Source organism: Mesocricetus auratus, unplaced genomic scaffold, assembly GCF_017639785.1.
Source record: "Mesocricetus auratus isolate SY011 unplaced genomic scaffold, BCM_Maur_2.0 Super-Scaffold_100009, whole genome shotgun sequence".
NCBI lineage: Eukaryota > Metazoa > Chordata > Mammalia > Rodentia > Cricetidae > Mesocricetus > Mesocricetus auratus.
In genome coordinates, this window is record NW_024429193.1 from 43684329 (window position 1) to 43707939 (window position 23611).

The 23611-nt window shown below is 37.4% G+C and overlaps 1 long non-coding RNA gene across 1 annotated transcript in view; it reads right to left on the reverse strand.

Moving 5' to 3' along the window:
- LOC110339253 overlaps window positions 1-23611 on the reverse strand; it is a 33060-nt gene that overhangs the window by 9259 nt on the left and 190 nt on the right. The window contains exons 2-3 of the long non-coding RNA XR_005879347.1: window positions 22493-22612; window positions 2306-2389 (exon numbers count right to left, since the gene is read on the reverse strand). This is a non-coding gene — a long non-coding RNA (uncharacterized LOC110339253). The remainder of the gene's footprint in view (window positions 1-2305; window positions 2390-22492; window positions 22613-23611) is intronic.

Here is a 23611-nt window from a genome sequence, read left to right on the forward strand (position 1 = left end):
AAAAGATTAGAGAAAACTGCTGTATGTTCTTATTGTGTTTAATGTATTTTATAGGGTCAAGTACTTTAAACCTTCTGCAAACAGTTTCATGAAACAAAACATTAACTTCCTAGCTGGGTCTGGTGCATAAGCCTATTACCTCCACTATTAGGCCGCTAGTACAAAGCAGTACAGGTCGAGGCCTGAGGCCTGCCTGTAGGTTCCATTCACTTCACTATGATTTTAATTATAATAGCTAACTCATCGTTAAGAAACTATTTTGTTGACTTAGCAATTTCATATGTGCTAATATTATGGATATTTTTTATTATTTTATATTTTTTGAAATCTCACTGTTACTTATGCAAACTAATTTTCAGGCAGTAACTTAAGTCTCCTATTATATCCAATCAATGATTATTTAAGTAAAGTTCATCATCTGTAGTACATGCTAGAACAATTTAATCAAAATAGTTAATCTCTATGTTCCTCGTTTTTCCATAAGTCATTATATAACTGGAATGGATTATTGTCTTCTTTTCTGTGCTATCACTGTGATGAAATGCCATGTCTAAGGCAACTTACAAAATAAAGCATTGAATCTGAGCCTTTCTTGCAGTTTCAGAGGGTTAGTACAATTCCATTATGGTGGGGAGCACTGTGGCAAGCAGACAGACATGGTGCTGGGGCAGTATATGAGAGCTCACATCCAATCTGCAAGTTACATTTTGTTGAATTATTGTCCAACAGGGTCCTATAGACTTCCCCAGACATCATGGTTATTGTCAAGGCTATTGGTTGCTCTCCACAACCTGGTGTTAAGACCCTGTTGATAAAGACAACGCTACTTTTGTCATTGAACACAGAGAAGTTGAGCTGGCAACCAATTAGAAGATTTAATTTGGCTAACATTCATGGTATTGGAAGGTACTCTGCATGCTCCCAGTGGCAAAATGTAATCGTAAATATTCCCCAGTTACAAATTTACAAACTACAAAAGCAACCTGCCTGCAGGATACACTGGTGTGATAGTAACACAAATGTTATGGGAATATCCAACCACTTTCTGGTTGAATTTAAGGCCTGCTCCATGAGATTAAACCCATGGCTGACACTGCTAAGGTGGTCCAGTACTTAAGATGAGATAGACCATAAATCTAGGGGATGACCTACTACTATTATTTACTAATGGAAAATAGCAACAAAATGACTCCTCAGGACATAGGGTTAGACCCATAAATGAACGCCTCACTCAACCCTCAACAGAGAAGCTTCTTCTTGCAGTAGATAGAAATTAACACAGATCCACAACTGGACAATGTGCAAAGAGTTAGAGACTTGGGAGCACTCAGCTCCAAAATGGATATATTCATCAAATCCCCTTTTCTGAGGGCTCAAAATCAATCTAGAGGAGGATGAAAATGATTGCAAAAGCTAGAGATCATGGATGACTCCAAGGAATCAGTATCTTCCAGAAACAACAGGAATGATAAGCATATAAACTCAAAGTGACAGTTGCAATGCATACAAGACTTGATCAGGTTCAAAGCATGCAGGGTCCAAGAACTAAAGAGAGAAGTGGACGGGGTCCCATACCTAATGTGCTATTTGCAGTTGATACCATCAGGCAAATAGTGAACTATTTCTCTACAAAGAAAGTATCAGTGGGCATATCAAGCACATTCCAGGACAGACCTATGCCCTGAATGTCCAGGACAGGATGAACTGCATGTCTTTAGGGACCATTTTGTTTCATGTGGGGAGACAATTTTTTCTTTTGATTTTTCTTTTGTTTTGTTCTATTTTGATTTTTCAGAGAAAGAGCAAAGGATAACAAAAATTTTGCTATATGGTGGTATGGGGAGGAATTGGAAGAGGAGAAAGAATGTGATCAAAATATGTTATATAAGCTTTCTGAATTATAAAAAATGAGAAAAAAGAAGGTGGAAATTGTAAAAAGAAGCCTTTTTCTTTGAGAGGATCCTTCCCGCCATCCTGGTTCTAGAGCTGCATCAGTCCCAAATAAACACACAGGAGGCTATATTAATTATGAAGCTGTTGGCCTTGCTTGTTTCTTCCTGGCTAGCTCTGACTTAAGTAATTACCCCATAATTGTTAATCTATGTATTTCTCTTACCGGAGATGTTTCCGGGCTACCTACCTCATGGCGTTACTTCTCGACTCTCCTGTGTTTCTCCTTCCCAGAATCCTCCTGGACTCCTAGTCCCACCTATCTAGATTCCTATTGGCTCAACAGTGCTTTATTGACAAAGGACTTCCCCAACAGGAAAGAGGTAGAAGATATGGTGTATAACATGTCAAGTACCTTCCCATAGATAAAAAGTTCTTTCAACATTGGCAGCCATGCTTTTCACCTTTCCTGTAGAGTTCTTCATACACCACAAATGACCTGTAAAAAAATATATAAAAATCTGTCTTTTGTTTTTTAAGTCTGTTAGACTACTAAAGTTCATCTTTTCTTTATCATGTGAAATGATCTCTTGTACAGCAAAACAATAAAACAAAATGTTTTCCTTAAGGAAGAAATATTCAAAGAATCTGCCAAGAAAATGAAAGATTTCAAAATTTATGGAAGTATGCATTACATACACAAATAAACCTAGAACATATTGACATTTTGCTCAAATGTTGTCATCTCATTTAATTTCTTATGTATTATTTGACTCATTTCTATAATAAAAGAAAGATAGCAATATCACTGCAATAGTAGAGAGAGGCGAAAAGTTTTGAGTTTCAATTGAAAAACTCTGTTCTTTTTTATTATTTTTAAATTAAAAACAATGTTATTTTACATACCAATAGCAGTTCCTTCTCCCTCCCATCCTTCCTCTTCCCCCTCCATCTCCCCATCCCACCCTCGGAGAGTGTGAAGACTCCGACAGGGATCATCAAAGTCTGTCACATCATTTGGGTCAGTACTAAGGCCCTCCCCCTGTATCTAGACTGAGAGAGTATCCCTTCCACAGGGAGTGGGCTCCAAAAAGCCAGTTCATGCACTAGGAATTCAGTTGTAGAGATGGAGGAGTGATGAGCAAAGGGGTGAAAACCATGCTGAGGAAACCCAAAAGAACAGCTGACCTGAGAAAGTGGGAGCTCATGGACCCCAGAAAGACAGATGGGGAACATGCATAGGACCAAACTATGCCCTCTGAATATGGGTGTCAGTTGGGGGCCTTGGGTTGCTGTCAGTGGAACCAGTATCAATGGAAAAATTTTAAGGAAATGCTAATTAGAATTTTATATTATAACAAAAGTTATCCCATCAACTAATACAAAACATTACCATAAAATAAAAAAATGTGGCAAAAAATACTAAATCAGCACATTTAACCTTCATGTACAGCAATTATCATAGCACAAACTGGAAAATGTTCAACAAATGTAAAGTTTGAACTTTTCATGGAAATACACGTGAACTTTGCAAAGAGTGGTGAATATTGTGTGCTGTTGTACATCTTGTGTTGCATGCATTCTAATTGGAATTAGCAATAAAAACTCAGAGACAGATATTGGAGTTAAAGCTTAGTGTCCAGCCACCAGAGAGTTCTTAAACCAAAGGGGCAATCCTGTCCTCAAATTGCATCTCCGGACTGGATCTGTCCCCAACAAACCTCAGAAGCACTGAGCTCCTCCCACCTTATATTCCTCTCTATTGCTGGGATTAAAGTAGTAGGATTTCAGTACTGAGATCACCTTTGTACAAGCTGTTTATTTTAGACAGAATCATTTTCATATATGTCAGGGTGGCCTTGAATTAACAGAAATCTGTCTGCCTCTGTCTCCCGAGGGGTGGGATTAAAGGTGGGTACTACCACTGCCTGACTAGCTTTGCACTCTGATCTTCAGGCAAGCTTTATTTGCTAAATCATTAACAAAATATGGTCATAATCTTGTACTATTTTGGTGCTTTCAAAATAATTGTATATATTCATGATTACAACAAACTGAAAAAATAGCAGAGTTCTCTTAAGCCTTTTACTTAACTATAATTGTTTACTGAAAAAAATTTCTTGCCATTAACTAAACATCAATATAAACAGACTACAGTAACAACAAAACCATGCACTCAGTTGTACATATTTAAATGACTGTTTCTGTAAAGCAAAATTGTATTCTTACCCTCTAAAACTGTGCTTGAGCTCTCAGAGAGTAGGTCCCTATACATCACCTAATTTCTGTATAGTAAGTGTCTCATTTGAACTAGAAACATGCCAGTGTGTGCTCATAGAAGGAAATACTGGCTTTGAGGTACTAAATCTGATATTTCTTTTTTATATTTTCTTCTCTACAATTAATCTTCTATTATTTTTATCTTGGGAAAAGATCAAAGACAGAGCCTCTGAATATTATGATGTAAACATCATAGTCAAGAGAATCTAAAAATATGGCATACGCATGTAGTTTAAATGTTGTCACCATGAAAATGTGTGAATTATTGAGGTAATGAAAAAATATGTCACTTGTTTTGTCTGACTCTCTTTTGAATGTATACATAGAACAAGACATCACATTGTATCTTATAAATTTCAACTACCATTTTATAACTAAAATAATACACAAGCCCAATTAAACAAAAAAACAAGTACTACTGATTTAATATTGTGCATTATAATTAAAATAGCATATAAAATGTCATCACTATAACATGAGATTTTATTTATAAACTGATGAGATGTTTTCTATTTCTGAATATGAATATTGGTACTTTGAACCCTAAATATATTTTATGATTGCAGTGCCTTTTAGCTTGTATTAGCCACATTTCAAGGAATGTAATAGACATTAGTGATGAACAGACATTGCATGTATTTAGCCTTACAGGATACAAATTTGAGAAGGCTGAATTTCCTCCCAGAATAATCAGGGAAAGCAGAAGACAAAGTGGTAATAGACTGACAGCAGTTCTAAAAATCACTTTTCCAGGGATAGAGGAAACAAACAAGTATAGAGGAAATTACAATACATGTGTTTATAGATGGGAATATATAGGAGAATGTAGAGTGGTCTGCACACTTCCATACCAATATTTAGGCAGAGGCAGGAAGATTTTTATGAATTTGAGACCAGTCAGGTTGACATAGTGATGCATAGGCATGCTCAAGTTACATAGTTAGACTCCTCAAAATCTCAAAAGAAAAAAAAAAGGAGAATGTAGAAGTCAATAAAAGAACCGAAGCTCTGTAAACATAACTTCAGAAAACCAGAGACAGTGTCTAAAACTGGTTTGAAAGGGAAGACAAAGGAATGTCTTTGAGATTCTTTTCCCCAGTCAAGGACCAGCTAAGTCCAGTATTGCAGCCTTCAACACAAAAACAAAGTAGTGTGCCCTCTCTCTCTCTCTCTCTCTCTCTCTCTCTCTCTCTGTCTCTCTCTCTGTCTCTCTCTCTGTCTCTCTCTGTCTGTCTCTCTCTCATTCTCTCTCACACACACATACACACTCTCCCTCCCTCTCTCTTCCTCTCCCTACCCCTCTGTGTTTCTGTATGTGTGTGTTTGTGTGTGTGTGTGTGTGTGTGTGCTTGTTTGTGTGTGTGTGGTGTGCTCAAGCTTGTCTGTTTGAATGTTGGTTGATGAGCTTCAATAACTCTAGCTTGCTGCACAAATATTTGAGCACTCTTTCATTTGCTTCCAGGCCTAATTTCTCAACTCTGTTCAAATTTTAGCACTACCATATGTAAAGTTTTAAGCTTCCTTTTCATATATTTTAATATTATTGTTACATAAGTAGAGTAAACAAACAAGATTTAAATAGCTAAATTATGGTTTGTATAAAATTATAATGGTCAATACTTGTTGGGTCTAAAAAGGTCAGGACACAAGGCCTAGTGGAATTTCTTGAGCCTGGCTAGAGTTTACATACCTGTCTCTGAGCTATCACTTCCACATAGGAGTGACTCAGCAAAACTGCCTCTGCCCAGCTACTGCTAATGTGGTAGAATACTATTAGCCCTTATACCTCACACCACCCTGAGGTCCCCACTCACTTTCCCAACTCTATATAAGCACAGGCCTATTACAATAAAGTGAGACTATGCTGCAACAGGTTTCTAAGATCCAGTGTGGTTCTCTCTAGTGACTAGGAGGGGGGATCTGGGTCATCGACAAGCCCCAGGAAGTGATCAACCTTTCCCATAGCCCTGACTGCCAGAGGACCTGGCAAATACTGATTTACAGAGATGTCTTGATAGAGGAAGCCAGTATAGGTTTGGAGAAAGTTCTGGCAATGGAGAAATGTTCAGGGATGACCCCAACTAAGAACTTAGGCAGTGGTGGAGAGGCAGCCTTTGATGCCCTTCTGCTATAATGAGCCATACTCCTGGAATCCAGTTGTGGAGAGGGAGGAGGGATGAACAAAGGAGCCAAGATGATGCTGGAGGAACACACAGAAACAGTTGACCTGAGCATGGAGACCCTAGTCGTAAAGCTGGGGAACCAGCATTGGACTGAAAGAAGCCCTCTGAATGTGGGTACCAGCTGGGAGGCCTGGGCAGTCTATGGGACCTCTAACAGTAGGGCCAGTGTTTGTCCTTAGTCCACAAATGGATTTTGGGAGCCCATTCCCTATGGAGGGATACTATTGCAGCCCAGATACATGAAAGAGGGTCTAGGCTCTTCCCAAATTATGTGATGGACTTTGATGTGGGGGAGTGGGCTGCGGGGGTCAGTGGAAAGCATGGGAGGATGGGAAGGCGAGAGAATGGGAGGATTGATAAGTAAAATAAGATTGTTTCAATTTTTTAATTTAAATACTGATTTTCAAGTTTGAAAGAATCTAGAATCATTAAAGATACAAGCATCTTGAGATGTTTGTGAAGGATATTTTTATATCAGTTTAATTGTAGTGAGAAGATCCACCCCAATTATGGGAACACGATGGTCTGGACAGGTATATTAGAAGGAGAAAACAGGCTGAGCACCAACATCAATCAGTGTTTTCTGGATGTAGAGGTGGTGTGATCACAACCTTCTGCTTCTGTAGCCACACCTTCCCTTCCTTGATGGACTTTATTCCCAGAAGCTGTGGCACACCAGTATTTTGTCACACTAGTGATAAAAACATAAGTACTAAGTTTTTCAGGGCAATTTTGTTCTGATGTTCATTATACAATTCTTTATAATATCACGAAACCAAAATAAAATTTCATGCCTAATGTTGATGGCTCAAGCACCATATAATAAAAAGAAACAAATGAGGTTGTTTGCCATGAACTTAAATTTCATGATAATCATAATCTGGGATGGACATGGTTTATCTGCTCCTTTCTCCATTACATAAACTTGTAAAGTGTAAAATTTTGAATTTTATATTTATTCGCTAAAAGAAAACTAAACTGCTAGTCAGTCTTAGTGACTCTTCCTTGCTATTTTACATTTTACCTTGACTAAGTCTTCTATAATGATTTATTTATTAGTTTTATTCACTTGATTCCTGTTTTCACACATTGCACTGAATTATTTCATTTTGAAGTCCTGAAAGGAATCATACAAATTTAGCTGTCCCCAAACATTTGCTGCATGCAGCTGGCCTCAGGTGACACAGACTAGCTTCCCAGAACCACCCCACACACGCACACATATTCGTGGGTCAGACTTAAATGAATGGAGCTTTTCAGGGCAGTTTAGAAGGACCTGTGCTAACTCTGAAAGGACTCTTGTACCATGTATATATACATATTCTGCCACATTTACCATCTTTATTTGTCTAGCACAAATCTTTCTGTCCAAAGCTATGCTGCATTTAGACTCTTATTCATTATTCACTATTTAATATTCATTTTTTCTGGGAAATGATAGGAGTTTGAATATTTAACTTGCCCTCATATAAAAATAAACAGCATGGTTAGCACCATCCAAGACAAGCTAAAAGCAGCGATTCAAGTAGTTGAATCTTTGAATTCATAATTCATTTATTTGAATATATGGTTTTGAGATTCTTGAAGCTGAGTCATGTTTTTCTTATAGAATTCTTTATTGGCAATAATTTTACAATGTGAAGAAAGTTGCCAAATACTTAACATAATTAGGCATAATTTTTCTGAAAAGATACGTACATTTAGATATGTGGATCCCAGATGATTCGATATGTGAAGCAACCTTTTATGTTTTTATACAATTTGATTTTTATTTCATCACATACATACATGTTTATTTCTTTTTTATATATTTATTATTTAAAATATTTTTATATTTAAATATATTTTATCATACTCTTACCCTCTCCCAAGTCCTTCCAGATCCTTTCTCTCCACATTCCTATACAACTTCAAGTACTTTCTCCAAAAAGTAAAGTAAAATCCCAACACCACAACAAAACCTCCCAAAACCAGTAAAATAAAATAATTCAACACCCCAAAACAAAACAAGACATCAAACTGTAATCAAATAAAGCACAAAACAATAAACTGTAGAGTCCATTTTGTGTTGGTCAACTTCTGAACATAAGGCCTATCACAGAAGTTATAAATGACAGATAAAGTGTTAACCTTTACCCTAGTGGACATTCATTCATTCCTTCATTCATTTCTTTAAATCAAACAAAATAATATAAAATAAGATAAATTAAAAAACTATTTAGACAGGACAAACCAACAGAAGGAAAAGAGTCCAGAAGAATCAGAGATCCTCTCATTCACATACTTAAGAATCCCACAAAAGCCACTAAACTTGAAGCCATGACATATATGCAGAGGACCTGATGCAAACCCATGCTTCAGTTTCTGTGAATTCATATGAGTTTTGCTCATGTTCATTTGGAGGGCCTTATTTTCTTGGAGTCCTCCAACTTCTCTGGTTCTTACACTATTTCTGCCTCCTCTTACACAGGGCTCTGTGAGGAATGATTTGATGGAGACACCCATTTATGGCTGAGTGTTCCAAGGTCTCTCACTCTCTATATAATGTTTGATTTGGGATCTCTGCATCTGTTCCTGTCTGTTGCAGGAGGAAGCTTCTCTGATGATGACTGAATAAGGCACTGACCAAGAATATAGCAGAATGTCAGTAGGAGTCATTGTCTCACAACTTTTTTTTAAGACCAGCAGTATTTTGTTTTACCATAGTTCTCTGGGCTGTCTACCCTCGGGTTCTTGATCACTCAAGCGATTTCAGGTATGGGTTCTAGGTCATGAAGTGTGCCTTATGTCAAATTGGTTATTGGTTGGTTACTTCTACGAGCTTTGTGCCACCGTTGCTCTAGTATGTCTTGGAAGAGCACTCCATTGCAGACCAAAGGTTTTGGGACTGGCTTGCTGTTTACTTTTCTTGTTTCATAAAACACAAAGTACCTTCCTGTACCAAAGACACTAGATGGTAGGAGTGAAGCCTCTATGTAGGCACAGGCTAGACAACTTCATCTTCGGAGAATTGTTTAGGTGTTATCATTAGCACTGAGGCCTTGCTGTCAGTTTGTGAAGAGCAGCCTTTAGTCTAGGCAACAACCCAGATATAAGAAGAATCCCAAGTGGATCCTTTGGTCAACATCTCAATTAGATGTAGCCCTATCCCAGTGGAAGCTTCATTTGGTGATGAGATAGCAAGTTGGGATTTTGTCTCCCCATTATTTGGCTATTTATTTTAAATTGTTTTCATATATGTGTATATTTCAAGAAGTTTCAATTGCATTAGATTTTTATAATACCCCTAAAATGCCCCTTAATTTTGTCTGCCTCTCCATGAAGTTTCTCCCACAAGCCATCTTCCTTCCTCCTCCTCACTTGATCCTCCCCTTCCAGCATCCCCGTCTGTCCATAGTTATATACTGAGTTTCCCTTTCCTAATGAGATCTATCTGCTCCCTCTAGTCTCTTACTCTATATCTACCCTCTGTGATTCTAAGGATTGTAACTTGGTTATCATTGACTTTACAGCTCATATCCACATATAAACAAATATATACTATGTTTTGCATCTTTTGACTTAGGAAGGGCCACTTCAGTAGTTTTAAATTATTTCCAAGGAAATGTAGAAGGAGACTTTAGGTCTTTTCCATAACTATATCTTAGCAATATTTTTTTTCATTTCAACCCAGTAAAGAAGTAACCTTCAATAAAGCAAGGGCTCACCCAGGGATGTTAAGCATTAAAAATTTAGAAGTTAATTTACCTTCAATAGTGTATTATTTATTTACCCAATTTTTATACATTTTCAAAGATTTTATGTTAATGGCATTTATAGTTTTTCATAGATTAAAATGTCAGTTATCAAAACTTTTGAGACATTATCTCACTATACAGCCCAAGCTAGTCTTGAACTCAGTATGTAGCTCAAGTCTTCAAATTCACATTGGCATACAGGCTGGCATCAAATTGCCTATGAAGCTTAAGCATTTACTTAGAACTCAAGACTTTCCAGTCTTCATCTCTGGATTGCAAGGCTAATAGGCCTGTACTGTTTCACCTTATTCCAATAGATAATCTTTATGGATAGTTATGGTTATACTTTAACAAACTTTCTCTTAATAACAAAGCAGTGGAAATATAGTTAATTGTCAAATGTTCTACTACCTTGGAACCTGTTTCTCAAAGCAACAAGGAGAAATGATATAAAAATGGGCAAAGTGTTAGAAAACTACTGATATTTTTATGATTTTTGAGTTTAGAATGCATGTGATATTTGGATACAGTTTCATAGATAATCATGAGATACTGCACTCTTTACTTTTTCCTCTCAGATTCAAATGCAGCAAAATCAATGTTTTCCTGAGGTTTTTTGTTGATAATTAACTACTTTTCTTGATTTTGACTATACATAAATCTTAAACTACCTGACAGGGTTCTGGGCAATAGAGGCACTCCTTAAGTCTGGTTTTTAATTCACTTTGAGATTTCTATTGCATTATTTCTGAGCTAAGACTTTTTCTCCAATATAATACTTTTATTGATTATTCAGAATTTCCCACAAAGAATCATGATCACACTCATTTCCCATTCTTTCCAGGTTCACCCTCCCACCATTGCTCCCACCAAGAATAATTTGTATTGTCTATATACTCATTTGATCATGGTCAACACCCAGTGGCCAGCCCCTTAAAGATAATTGAGTCCTTTCCTATCCCCCTACAAGAAGCCATCAACCATGAAGAGCTCAGTAAGTTTTTTTATTATTTTTTATCATTTTTTATTTTAATTTTAAATAGCTTGTTTTACATGTCAATCCCAGTTCCCTCTCCCTCCCCTCCTCCCGCACTCCCCTTCCCCCCCACCCTCCCACCCTATTGCCAAATCCTTCCACATAGGGGATATCTAGAGTCTGTCATTTTACTCTGGGTAGGGTCCAGGCACTCCCCTAAGAGTCCAGGCTGAGAGAGCATCCCTCTTTGTGCTATAGGCATACGAAGACTGTTTGTATACCAGGGATAGACACTGATCCACAGCTCAGGGCCCCATAGGTTGCCCAGGCCTTCTCACTGACACTCACATTTGGGGGGTCCAGATCAGTCCCATGCTGGCCTCCCCACTGTCAGTCTGGGGTCCAAGAGCTCTCCCCTGTTCAGATAAGCTGTCTCTGCTGGTTTTGCCAGCCCATTCTTTGCCAATTTGCTCATCACTCCTCTCTCTCTGTCACTGGGTTCCTTGGGTTCAGTTCAGTGATTAATTGTGTGTTTGCCTCTGCTTCCATCAGTCACAGGATGAAGGCTCCCGGATGGTTATAGACATCAAGTTCATTATCAGGAATGGGCATTCGAGGTGGTCTCTCCACTATTGCTTAGCTTGCCAATTGGTGTTATCCCTTTAGATCACTCGAGGTCGCTCTGGTGCCTGATCTGTATTCGATCCTATGATTCCCTCTTCCCCCTATTCTACCCCCACCCCCTCAACTTCCTGTTCCCCCATGACCAACTCTCTTCCTCTTCACCCCCTCTCTTCTTCCCAGGTCCCACTCCCCCCACCCCTTGCCGTGTTCCCCATCCATTCAGGGGATCTTGTCTCCATCCTCTTCTCTTGGGTACTATGCATATATGCATATCTTTTAGGTTCTTTCCTGTTTCCCAGACTCTCTATCAGTGGAAGTGCAGACTGGCACTATCCTGATCCATGTCTAAAATGCATATATGAGTGAGTACATACCATGTTTGTCTTTTTGCGACTGGGTTACCTCACTCAGGATGGTTTCTTCCAGTGCTATCCATTTCCCTGCGAATTTCAAGATTCCATTGTTTTTTTCTGCTGAGTAATACTCCATTGTAAGTTTTAATTTTATTTTGTTTTGCAGTGGCAACTTTCTTTTTAGCACCCTTTGTTGTTCTTCCATTTCTATTGTTATTCCATTCTTCCAGTTTCAGAATTTCCTTTTGTAAATTATTTATTGTCTTCCTAGACATTTTTTTTCATTCCGTGCAACCAATTTTACTTGTAGTCCTTACTTGTATCTTGGGGCAGGCTTAGCATTCTTGTCAATTAATTCTAACTTCTCTGCTAGTACTGTGACTGTCTCAATATTACCCAGTCACCCAAGAGCCATATTAGAAAATTCTTCCCCATGTAGATCCTCAATTTCCAGCTGCTTAGAAACTCTCAAACCTCTGCTCAGTGAGACCTCTGTGCTCTACTATAGCTCAACTTGCATATGTTGGGATTTATAAACCATCTTCCACACAGGTGGACAAAGCTCAGTTCTTTCCTCCTCTCAGAATGCAATCTACCACACTATCTCCTTTTCAGTGTCTATATGTAGTTGTTTAATATACAATGTCTACAGGTAAAGACAGAAGACCAGAACTAGGGTAATACCTAGGGAACAGAACTCAACTGTTAATACATACTGTCATTCCTTTCCTAAAGAATAAGACAATTCACACTCCCATGAACTAAGTGGGAAAATGGCTATTTTAAAATACATATATTTATATTGATTTTTTTTACTTTGTATTTAAAACTAAACATATCCCTACCTATTGAAGCAATTTTCAGCTTGTTATCCCTTTACTTCATATTATCTGTTTCAGTAGTTTGTTTTTTCATTATAATTAACTTTACTTTCTTATCCATTCCTAAGGTCCCTACTGCACTTCAACAATTCATCTGATCCTTTCCAAAAATTGCATTATTTTGAAATTATATATTTGGAAAAAAAGAGATTTAGTTTGTAATAAATATAATTTTGCTTAATTTTATCCATGTGTATTCGTTAACCTAGTTATGAATAAACAAAGACATATATTAGATTTAATAAAAAATGTGAGCTGTGGAACACCTTCTTACAAGTAATGGTATTATATACTTCTGAGATTATTTTTGCAGAGTATACCATTTAATGCAGAGGAAATTGTAGCTTCCAAAAGAATTACTTACAGGGAAAACTGATTACTCTATTTAAATAAGTGTACTTACAGTAGGTAGTTGTAGTGGCTTCTGGCCTATTTTAAGAGGCATTTTGATTAAAGAAGATTGTAACAACAGAGACAAATTAAGTCAAAAGTTGTCCTAATTTTTAAGAGCACTAGTTTCTTTTCCAGAGAACTTGAGTTCAATACCCAGGACCCACATAGTAGCTCATAACCATTTGCAATGTGAGTCCCAGGGAATCTGAAGCCTTCATCTAGATTCTTCAGACATCATGAACACATGTAGTTCCATAGACATATATGCAGAAAAAACACATATATACATCAAACAAATAAACAAATAAAAAATTGTATTCAGATATGTTAGTGTAGAGCTTTGATTCTAACACAAGGAACAGGCAGAAGCAAGTGGATTGCTAAATCCAAGGTAAGGCTGGCCTACAGAACAAATCTCTGGACAGCCAAGACTACACTGAGAAACCCTGTCTAAGAAAAAAAAATGTTCCAGTTTTTCTTTATGGCATACATGAGATAAATTATTATGCTATATTTCCATATTTAGTTGAAAACAGTTTTCTAGTATTTCATGGAATTTCAGAATTATATCCAAAGGCATTTGTTCCTAAATGCTACCTGCCAAGTAGTAATGCTTTTATGACACATATTTCTGGCCAGTTTCTAATAATAATAATAATAATGCAATAATGCTTCAAAAGCATGAATCTTCTGTGTCAGATAGGCCACGCAGTTATATTAATTCAGTGGCCAGTGAATTACTACACAACATTATACCAGGAGCCAATAAGCAAATGAACCCATAAAATTATATAAGTACCATTGGATGAATGGGTCTATTATACAGCTAATATTGAGTATAAAGATCAAGATATAGAAGCTTGGGTAAGAGAGGCAATTTATAAGGTTGGAAGAGGCACCAAGATGCCAAATGCCTTAACCATGAAGAGATAGAAACTTGGATGGAAGAGGCAATCTCCAGAAGTTTAAAAAGATATCAAAGTACCAGATGTTTTAACTGTGGTAGAATAGGATATCTGAGTAGGAACTGTAGGCAAAGCATTCCTAGATATGATTCTCCTCCTAGGAATGATTCAAACAGAAGTTCTCAGCCTTCTGGATTATTAACAAGATGTGGCTATATCTGACACTGGACCAATGAATATAGAGGTTAGTCACAGGCAAACGAGGTAACCTTTTACAATCTGGAAACTCCTAGAGGGACCTCTCAAAGGCCCCCATGTCAAAAGTGGTCTGGTCATTCCTAGTCACTTTGGAGGACAATCTCTCCCAGGACAATTAGAAGATCCACTGCCTATTGTAAAGAATAATGATGCTCTGGATGATAGATTAACTACTGAGAATAAACCAATCAGACCTGGAGGAAACAAAAAAACACATATTTTGACAGACTTCTATAAATGATAAAAGACCAAAATTAAGAGTGCAGATAAATAACATTATATTGATAGGCTTGGTGGTCATCGAAATGAATGTTACTATTATAACTCAAGAATGTTGGCCTGCAAGTTGGCCCCTACAAGAAGTAAATGTTCAGTTCTTAGGGATTGGAACCCTATCTCAAGTAAAACAAAGAACAAGATAGGTTGACAGCATAGGGCCAGAAGGACAAAGAGGAAAACTGAGGCCATATGTTGCAGATATTGCTATTAATCTCTGGGGTCTTCATCTATTGCAACAATGGAATACCCAGATTAACATTCCTCCTGTCAGAAATGAATCAGAAACAAGCTCCTAGTGGTACAAAAATGCTGTAAGGCACTACAGAAAACAGATGCCAAATATACAGGCTATACAGAAACAGCATGCTAGTGCCAAACCTACAGAAGAACCAAAATCACTACCCTTAAAATGGCTAACAGATGAATCTGTCTGGGTAGGGCAATGGGCTATGATCTCTGAGAAGCTAGAGGCTTTAGAAAACCTGGTTTAGGAACAACCTAATCCTGGACATATTGAAGAATCTATAAGTATTGGAATTCTCCTGTATTTGTTATCAAAAGCAAGTCCGATAAATGGAGGATGCTTACTGATCTGAGAGCCATCAATAAAGTAATTCAACCTATGGGCTCTCTACAGCCTGGGATGCCATTACCTTCTCTGATACCTAAAGAATGGCCAATCATAACAATTTATCTAAAAGATTACTCCTTCGCTATACCTTTACAAGAAAAAGATAGGGAAGAATTTGACTTCACAGTGCCTACCTATAACAATTCTCAATCAGTTAGGAGAATTCAGTGGAAGGTTTTGACACAGGAAATGTTAAATAGCCCTACTTTATGCCAGTATTTAGGCAAAAAAAAAACCTTTGGAAATATTTCACAAACAATTTCCATAATCCATAATTTACCATTATATGGATGACATACTGCTGGCTGATTCAAAAGAAGGAATGTTGGCAAAGATGTTTAGGGCAGTAAATGAAATTTTACCTCACTAGGGATTACAGATTGTCCCTGAAAAACTATAAAGAGGAGATTCTATTAATTAATTGTGTTATAAAATAGATCTACAGATAATTAGACCACAAAAGTTCAAATCAGGAGAGGTCGTTACCAGACTCTTAATGATCTTCAATAACTACTAGGAGAAATTTTTCAACTACAGACTATTATTGGAGTAGAAGAGCATGATTTAAAACACCTAAAATTGACCCTTAAAGGAGACAAGGACTTAAATAGTCCACAAGTATTATCAGCTGAGGCAGAAAAAGAATTAGAATGGTTGGAAAAGAGAATACTAGGAGCACATGTGGACCATATGGATGCAAAACTAGACTGCATTCTGGTTATTTTCAGATCCCTGATTTGATTTTAAAAGGTAAATTAAGGCTTCATCCACTATTTGGAAGGGACCCAACAGAAATTAGTATACATTTAACTAATGAAGAAATTTCCTCTTTATGGAAGGATAATGAATATTGGCAAAGAGCTTACAGTAACCTTTTTAATTAATGAAGAAATTTCTTCCTTATGGAAGGATAATGAATATTGGCAAAGAGCTTGCAGTAACTTTTTTGGAATGATTATTACAATTATCCCAAAACAGATAGAATCAAATTCATAAATAAAACAATTTGGATCCCTCCATATGTTGTAAGAAAAGCACTAATTTTTGGAGTTCTTACATTCTACACTCATGCAAACAAGTCAATAAGGCAGGCTATAAATCAGGAAATAAAAGTAAAGTAGTTCAAAGCCCCTTACTACAAAAGGAATAGCTGTACATCATTCTTATGGTACTTATGGATTTTACAGAGCCTCTCAATATAGTTACTAACATTCAATATGCAGAGAGAGTTGTCTTATACCTTGAGCCTGCTGAATTTATTCTGATGATACAGAATTAACTTCCTTGCTTGTACAATTGCAGGAAACTATCAGAAATAGAACACATGTATATATGTTCAGAACCCATATGGGTCTGCCAGGTCCTTTACCACAAGGTAATGATGAGATTGAACATTTATTAATAGGAAATGTGCTAGAATCTTCAGAATTTCATAAAAACACTATGTTAATAGCACAGGCTCAATGAAGGATTTTTCTATTACTTGGCAACAAGCCAAGGAAATAGTAAGAAACTGCTGCACCTGTGCATTGTATAATCAAACTCCATTACCAGCAGGCAGTAATTACAAAGGTATTCGCAGAAATGAAATTTGGCAAATATATATGTTTCACTTTCCAGAATCTGGAAGTTTAAAATATGTGCATCACACATAGACACATTCTCAGGGTTCCAATGGGCTACCACTCTTAACTCTGAAAAGGCTGATTCTGTTATCATACCCCTCTTAGAGGTGATAGCTGTTACAGGTTATAAAAACTGACAATGCTCTAGCATATGTCTCCAGCAAATGAATCAGTTTTTCAAATATTATCACATAAAACACATAACTGGTATACCATACAATCCCACAGGACAAGCAGTGGTTGAGAGATCTAACCGCACTTTAAAAGAAATGCACCATAAACACCCAGGGGTAACAAAGACCCCCAAAAACAGATTGCATAATGCTTTTTTAACATTAAACTTTCTTAATGCTAATGAGGAAGGACAAACATCTGCAGAAAGACACTGGACTATAGGAAAAAATTCTGAACTAAATCACCCAGTATATTTCAAGGATGTTATGACCTGAGTTTGGAAACCAGGACATGTGTTAGGTTGGGGAAGGGGTTTTGCCTTTGTTTCCACAGGAGAAGAAGAGCTTTAGATTCTATCAAAACTGATCAAGATTCAATCCAAATAGGAGTAACGTCGAGAGGAGGGCATATGACAGCTCATCCACAAAGTCATATTCTACAAGGTGTAAGGAGACCACTCAAAAGGAAAGGGAAGTGTTTTGTTTTTGTCTTCACAGGAAAACCCATCTCCAAACAGCGAAGCAATACTGAATGTGTAGATACCTAAAGAAGAGAGGATGGCTACCCAAAGAACCATCAAACAAAGAAGAATCTAATGTTTGGTATCAATGTCTAATTCTCTTTAACTTTGTCCTTATAGTATCTATTTCCTTTTACTTCCTGATACTCTTTTGGTCCCAATTCACTTAAACCAACACTGGCTTTGGAGTTGGATTTGGCTCTCCTCTTCTAAATCCAAGCCTGTTGTTAAAATAAAATTCATAGTTTCTGTATTATATCAAGGAATCAATTAATGTAAGACAGAAGAAAACAAAATCTAGGGACTGTCATCTGTTTATACTCAGTTCTTCTCTGAAAGTCTAATTTCCTTCATATTTACTATCTTCCTTATTGTTGCCTTTCCCAGTATGCATACATGTCACGTCTGCTGCGCAGCCTGTGTCCGAGAACGTGCGGAGGGTGTCGGGGATTGACAACACAGAGACTCGTTCAATGATATAAAGAAAACTTTAAACAGGCTCCAAAAAGGTTCAAGAAAACCTCCTAAGAAAAGCTCCCACCAGAGAAGCTTCTGCTCTCTCCTCTACCCTGGCTGGTTCTGCTCTGACACCAGAGGTGGATGTGTGTGGGTTTTTGAAGGTGCGGTTAGTCTTTGGACAAGGTCGAGGTCAGGGCGGTTTCCGTAGGAAGGCCTTTCCCAGGAACTTATTGTATCGTTTTTAGTAAACATGTTTTTACTAAACATTGTCTTACAGCTGCCTACTCCCAGGCAGAAGGGGAAGTGGGTCTCTGCTCAAGGTCTGGTGTTCCCACACATACATATAAAAGTTGAGATTTCTTTGTTGACATTAATGTTTGAGTTTTCTACAGAGAACAAGAAATTTCCTAACAGCAATCTTCAAACACTTTGGAAAGAAAATACGGTTCTACATCATCGACTCTACCTGATCAAACTTGATGCATCTGAACTGACAAGTACCATCCTGAAACTGGTTTGGGACTACATCACTCTACACAACTCCAAACTAATTAACTGGTAGGGTGCACCTTCTACATTCTGGTCTGGTCAGAGCCTCAGACAAGAGCTTCAATCAAGATTAGAACTTCAGTCAAGAATTTCAATCAAGCATCTCCCACCAAACAGAGACTGGGTACAAATGTTGTAGCCTGTCCACTTGAGACTTTCACTACACTAATCTTCTCTTCCTACAGGATCCCATGAGGTTATCATCATCCCATTTCAGCAGAAAGTAATTCTGAGTATACTATGCACCCTTTCCCTACTGTTGACATTACATCTGTTAGAGTTAGTTTTCAGTTATTTAGGGTTGGGATTGGAAGGAGGTGTTCAGACTTGGGCATCTCTTTCAGATTAAGTTTAGGGTTTAGATAGGATAGATATGCTTAGGATAGGATATAGGTAGATTATAAGTTATCATCTTCTATGTATATATGCTTTATATATGTTTATATTGATAAAATTTAGTTTTTTTAAGTCTAGGTATTTTCTTTAGACTAAAAGGGGAATTGTAGGGAAAGATCTTATGTACCCATAACGTTGACCATGCTCATTTGGGTATGTTCACAGGTATGTAGAACATATGGGGATAAAAAGAGCTATTGGGAGGAGACTCTTTCTCTTTGGATTCTGCCTGGAGAGCAGTGTGTGGACCTTGGTTCTCAGCTTTCTTGGTTTCTCATGTAAGTGATTTCTTCCTCAATAAAATATCATAGGAAATCCCTAGTTTGTGTATCTTAATGTTTCTTCATTATTGTACCACAGTCTCTGGTTAGCATTCTTGGCCATGGTTACTCTATTAATCTACTCACAGTTAATGCTAGGAAGAGCAGCAGGGTAGGTCATCTGAATGGCAATTTTATTCTGCCTTACCATAATTGTGTTAAATAGAATCTACTATGAAGAAATCTGACTTCCCCCAATCATTATCATCCATTGTTCCTTCCAATAATAATTCCTTGTTATTTTACTTGTACCCAAAGTCAACAAGTAGAAGTCATAGTTTTAAATGAAGTGATTGGTGAGTCTCTAAATTCTCCTAATAGAAAGAAACATGAATTTTAAAGAAACTGAATCTAAAAATCATAAGGCACACAGTTACAGGGAAATAACAAAGACTGTAGTAAATGCATGAGGACTCACACACAGGTTCTAACACCACACAGCATACTATCCACAGGTGTCAAGACTGAAGTGTGGAGAAGATGTCAGTCAATATTTACAGCAGACTGAAGGTGGACATGCTGGCTTAGTAAGATGGATATCAGGAACAGAAGTAGTATATTATAGTTTTAATTTTATCATTTTTGATCAAATCATCTCATTTTAAAAATGGGATTAAATTTTATAAAGTTCTTATCATAAACTATTGACTATAGCTAGGCTGATGTGCCTGGTGCCCTAGGTTTAATCCTGAGTACTGCAAAGAAAAGAAGACAACTAAGTTATGTATTGTCTTCACACAGGCAGAAAATTATTTTCAAAAAAGATATTAGAGAGGGCAGATGAGATTTACTAACTCCAATAAATATAATCCTGTTTAGAAAGACATCTGAGTAATAGAACAAGCAACAATCATATATTAAATAGAAAAAATCCTTTCTGAAATATAATTCAAGTCTGTGAATATAAAGACTAACTTCATAAGCCCAGAAAAAAATGAAAGATAGTAAGTGAAATATTAGTACCCAAGTTAGGAGACAAAATGACTTGTGAAAGATCAGAATTTGGGCTGTATCCAGATTTCTCTTTCTGGATAAGTGGGTGCCAGAAGACAGCAAAGAATATCCACACAGTCCTTTACTGGAAAAGTTTGTGACCTGAGAATTCCACATCAACCAATTTACTGTTCCAATATGAAAGCAGCAGAAGACATTCCGAAGTTATAAAGATTTGGAAAATATTGTAGCCAAGCCTTCTTATTGGGAAAGAAATAGTCAGTAGTGTAATTCAAGTGATAAATGCATAAAGCAAAATAAAAGTACTAGTGATGGTCACTGAGATTAAAGATGAGAGATTAATACAGTTTAAAATAAATTCAAATAGCCTTCAACAAATTTGCCGAGGGCCTACCAGGTGCAGAATCAACAATCCTGGTCTAAGGAAGTGCCCTGGTTTCTGCTTCAGTGACAAAGGCAAGTTGAGAAGGAAAGGGTTTATTGGGCTTACAAGTTACATTCATCACTGAGGGATGCCAGAGCAGGAATTCAATGCAGGAAACTGGAAACAGAAACTGAAGCAAAGACCGTGGAGGATTGATGCTTATTGGATGCTTTCCATTGATTGCTCAGTCTGATCTCCCTATGCAACCGAGGACCACTTGTTCAGGTGCAGCATTGCCCAAAGTGGGCTGGGGGCCCTAACATCAGTCATTAATCAAGAAATGCCCCCATTTACTTGTCCACTGGCCAATTTGATAGAAGAAAATCATGGATTGTGGCTCCCTCTTCCAAAGAAGCTCTAGTTTTTGCTAAGTTCATAAAAACTTTCACAGGCACCAAAAAATCCTACTGTCACCAGCCCAGATGGGGACTCATAAGATGAGACAGGTGTTAGCCACTCAGAATATCACATAGCTATGAATAGTCTGGAAAACACACACACACACACACACACACACACACACACAAACACACATCACAGACATAAAAGAGCTGGGGATCAGAGACCTGGCTGAAATAAAAAATTAGTCTTTTAAATGTCTCAGAAAAGGGATTCTGGGAAATTCCAAGTTCTCAACATGACAAAATATTTGCATGCTCCATGAAGAATAGGAAGACAACTGTGAGAACAATGACATGACAAGAAGGGTGACATGCTTGCAGAAATGAATGATCAGGATTCCCAGAGTTGTGAACAGTACTTGTGTAACAACATGGGGTTTTGTGCTGTAACAGTTGGAGAACCAATAGAGGGTTTTCGGAAAGGGGAGATCTAACACAGCTTTGAAATGTATCATGCTCATTGGTACAGGGAACGAATAAGGTGGCAAAGAGACCAGTTACAATGCTCCATCAGTAACTATCCATGAACTTATATTCATGTAGAAAAGACTGAATAGTTCTAGAAATATAGATCTGGGAATTTTAAATGTACTATATGGCGTACATTTATCGTACTTTGATAGTCAAATGAATGTACTTAATTTTAGATTTAATGAGGTTAAAGATAACTGCTGTAAGAATTTAAAATACGTGGTTTAAATTTCAAGTAACTATTAAAAACAAAATAGACAGCATGGGACTGATCAAGACCCCCTGAATGTGGGTGTCAGTGAGGAGGCCTAGGGAACCTATTGAGCCTTGGGCAGCAGATCAGTACCCATCCCGAGTATACACACGGACTTTGGATTCCCATCCAACAATGTGAGATGCACTCTCACCCTGAACTCTTGGGGACGGGTCTAGGCCCTGCCCTATATGAAATGACAGACTATGGACACCCCCATGGAGGGCCTCACCCTTCCTGGGGAAATGGGGGGATAATGAGGGGGCTTGGGGGAAGGGCATGGGAGGAGGGGAGGGAAAGGGAGAGGGACCTGGAACTGACTTGTGAAGCAACCTTGTTTCTTATCTAAATTTAAACTGAAAAAAAATTTTAAAAAATTTATGTTAAAAAAAAACAAAAGAGAACATAGTCCTACCTTCAAGAGTCCATGGACATTTAAAGGCATAACAACTATTTTTTATTGCATGTTTCTTCCCATCTATACTTTATATCTGTGCTTAAATATCTAATAAAATATTTCCTTAATAAATTCCAAATTAACATCATATTCACTCACCCTGATTCTTTTCTGTGGCACTGAAGACTTGCAAAAACCAAATGATGGGCATGCCAGCATGGATGGAGAAAAGTCTCACTAGGTCCCAGTCCTAGATGAAGAACCACAGGCATTCGGTGGCTGTGGAGAAAGGGAGAACCAATTTATAATTCTTTATTTCAGGATTGAGACCCAAATCCTAAGGGCTCAACTCTAAATGAATACAAATAAGGAAACACTAATTGGACTCAGGTGTTATATGGAGAAAGAAAAAGTCATAAATTCTAGGGGGGGTTAGAGAGGACATGAGAGGACTTGGTAAGCAGGATGGAAAGAATGCAAATACAGTGTATCACATATGAAATTTCCAAAGAAATTCAAGGAAAAACAAATCCCATTTCACCTCATTAGGGACCTTTGAAAAGACTACTCAGACTGCTGGCAGCACTGAGTTGTGTGTTGCAGTGTCCTTGATATCACAGCTGAATTTAAAGAAATGGGTCTGAAAAAATTATTGAAAAGTAGCAACAGCACAGTTAAATTAGTCTAGTCAGCCAAGCCAAAGGCCAGTAGTCTGGTGACCTAAGGGTTGTCTATGCATTTTCCTGGTAGCCTTTGAAATAGGGTTTTTTGGCAAAGAAAATGTGAAAGTTACTAGGTTTGTTAAATTAATTTGGGGTCATTATGGCTATAAATTCTAGATGCTTTTCCTGTTACATGTGGCCTCTCTCTTCCTGAAAATGCCATACCCTAGTCTCCCTTTTATAGATAAATACATAGTATTGCAAACCTAGTTAATGAAAGTCATAGATACAATTAAATCCTAAATACAAAACATTATATTTTAGTGTGTGTGTGTGTGTGTGTGTGTGTGTGTGTGTGTGTGCATGTTCATTCAAGAAGACAATAGCTCCTCGGGACCTGGAGTTACAAACTATTGTGAGTCACATGATGTGAGTACTAAAAATTGAACTTAAAATTTTTCTTGAGCAGCAAGTGCTCTTAACTGCTATATCATTTCTTGAGGCCCCAATACACTGTATTTTTAACTGTTTGATTCAGTAATTAAACAAATTACCTACATTTCACTTATAAATTTCTCACATAATTTTAACCTTGATATCTCTGGTCTTGCTACAC